Source organism: Myotis daubentonii, chromosome 2, assembly GCF_963259705.1.
Source record: "Myotis daubentonii chromosome 2, mMyoDau2.1, whole genome shotgun sequence".
NCBI lineage: Eukaryota > Metazoa > Chordata > Mammalia > Chiroptera > Vespertilionidae > Myotis > Myotis daubentonii.
In genome coordinates this window covers 132,232,459-132,235,326 of record NC_081841.1, presented here as the reverse complement: position 1 = coordinate 132,235,326, position 2,868 = coordinate 132,232,459, and the positions used below count along the sequence as shown (strand labels likewise).

General features: G+C 35.5%; 1 pseudogene; it reads right to left on the bottom strand.

Moving 5' to 3' along the window:
* Positions 1 to 411: 411 nt before the first annotated feature.
* LOC132226332 (SIN3-HDAC complex-associated factor-like) lies at positions 412 to 2,519 on the bottom strand (annotated as a pseudogene).
* Between the last annotated feature and the right edge of the window lie 349 nt (positions 2,520 to 2,868).

The following is a 2,868-nucleotide window of genomic DNA, read 5'->3' as shown; positions in this document are numbered from 1 at the left end:
TTTTATTAGAATTTTACTTTAATATAGTGAAAAAATAAAACCCAAAACTCTAATAGGTTGAAGCAAGTCAAATAACCACTCTACAGATAAAGCCTTTACAAAGGTCAACTGAAGTAATCCACAGCTAAAACTGAATTGTGCAGATTTGCAATGCAGTCACCAGTTATGTAACACAAACAGAAAGTCAATTATTTACACACTCCGCAAGTCCTCTGAGAAATGTGCCCCACGAAGCATTAACCTTTGGTTTTTTTATGCCATCCTGAAGACTTGCACATTTATTTTCAGATAATTTAACATTTTTAATAGAGTGCATTCTTTACCATGTGGTAAAACGTTGGTACTATTCATGCAAGAATACATATCTTACGGACTTGATATTTCCACAAGAGGAGCTCTGGTTCCGCTTTAAAAGTTTCATATAAATTAAAATCTTTATTAAATACCAATATGAGGAAAGTGACCCGTAGTACAACATATACAATCCAGTAACCTCTTTTTATATTTAGAAATTACTCCTTCAAGGTATTTACACCAGAGAGTTTAGTTGTCCTGCTTAATATTCAGGTTTGAAACATTAGAACTTTGGCAAGACCATAATATTTCAAAATTATTAACAACTACCTGTAGGGGCAAGTCCATGTTACTGAGTAATGACAAATTTATTATCATGAAGGAAAACAAGTGTAGCCAGCAATCTTTTAAAATGCCCCAACCACTGCTTTTCAATATAGAAAGACTAAAACTACATAGGTTTATCATACAACAAATCCAACCTCTGTCACCTGAAATTCCCTTAGTTCATTCATTAGAAGGGGATTTAAAAAGACTTAAGGAGCACTTTATAGCAGCATTCAGTTTTTCTATGAAATACTCAGCATATTAAATATTATGTACCCCCTCTTTTTATTTTAGTGAGCTAAAAGAAAGAGTTTGTGGAACTTGTGGCACTGAAAGAAAAATAATACACTCAAAACAATTCTAGAAATTGTCTTTTGGCAGAATTGTCTTTTGGTATCCAAGTTAAAAATAGAAGGGTCATTTTGTTGCTTTTTTCCCCCTAAAATTTAAATCATTTTTTGTTCCTCTTCTACATAAACCTCAGCCAACCACTCTTGAGGGGAGATGGACAAAGGCTCTGGCCCCCGTTCCTCCAGTTTCTTAACAGCTGCTTTCTTATTGCTGCAACCAGGCTTCAATAGATGTGTGCCACTGCAAACTTCCCCAAAACGGCCTTTATAGATAATCCCTCAACATATTTCCTCTCTTTTCCAGTATGTGAGATCTAAAAAGAAAATAAAAACCAGGCATTCTGTTAGAGCCAGAAGCCATCTCTGTATCTGAGCCATCATCTGACTAGTTACTGTAACAAGGAGATTGAGCTGGGGAGGCACTTGAAGTGGTACTGTGAGCATTGAAATTGTGACCTTTAAATTACTTCTGCAGTTTGCTGACCTGATTGCTTTTTTATCCTGTTTCCAGATAGAGTTTCCCCTTTCATTGGTTTCAATGTAGTCTTAAAATTATTATTATTATTATTATTATTATTATTATTATTATTGTTTTTTACTGATTGATTTTAGAGAGAGAGGAAGGGAGAGAGAATGAGAGAGATAGATGTGTTGTTCCACTTAGTTATACATTCATTGGTTGATTCCTGTATATGCCCCAACCAGAAATCGAACCTGCAACCCTGGAGCATAGGGACGATGCTCCAACCAACTAAGCTACCTGGTCAGTGACTCAATGTAGTCTTTAAACTGGGTCCTGCCCTTGCATCTACTACATGATTCCAGGGTGTGTGTGTGTGTGTGTGCTTAATCCTGCCAGCAATTTCATTTATCTTTTCATAAGCAGGACACAGGCATTATAGATGTCTCCTGAAGGAGTCTTATGCAACCCAAAACAGTTCTTAAAGCGTTTACTGTCAGTGAATCAGGAACTGGAGGACTTAGCTCTGCAAATACAGCATCCCTCTATATTTTGGGAACATCTTTGGCTTGTGAAAACCAAACATCTTTGCTTCTGGGCAGTAGTCTTCCAAAAGCAGCCATTCCGCATGCAATACTGTTCCGGAGGTGTGACATGCACTCCAGCCAACCCCTCGCCCCTTCAATTGCTCCCTCCTTCTCAACTGCCTTGTCTAGAAAGATTGCTTCTGCAGTTCTCAAAATAAAGACATTTTAAACCAAGACTAAGAAAATTTCCTTCACACAGACCCTGCAGAAAGAAGAAATGTAAACCCAGTAGGAAAGGTTAGAATGCAAGAATCAATGATGAACAAATAAGTTAGTAGACACATTAGTAAATCTAAGTAAATATTGACCAAAAAATTTATTAATTTTCAGAGGATAAACATAGGGTGAAAGTAGAGTATTGCATAGCAATCAGCTGAAAATGAAAGACAGGATTCAGAGTTAAAACATTTTAAGGTACTTACGTTGAATATACAATGTTAAAAATTTTCAGCTATAACTTTTAATATTTTAAGGAAAACATATTAAGCAATTATGCAGAAAAGAAAGGAATAGTTATGATGAAAGACCCCCCAAAAAAGAAAGTGAGTAATTATGATGAAAGACCCCCCTCCTCAAAAGCAAAATAAGTGTTACTGGTTATGCACATAAAATTGTCCTCATTTGAATATGAAAAATTGGGCACTGATTTATTCTTTGTACCAGACCACTGACCATAAAATACCACTTTTGCCATTATGGTCCCCCAACCAAAAATTATTATTCATCTATGGGAAAAACTTTGAGAGCTGTTGTTCTTCATTCTTATAAAACTCTAGGAAAGAAAGATATTAAAATGTTAGTTGAAATCTCATACTTGGGGTTTTCAAACCAATGAATCAATTATTAATAA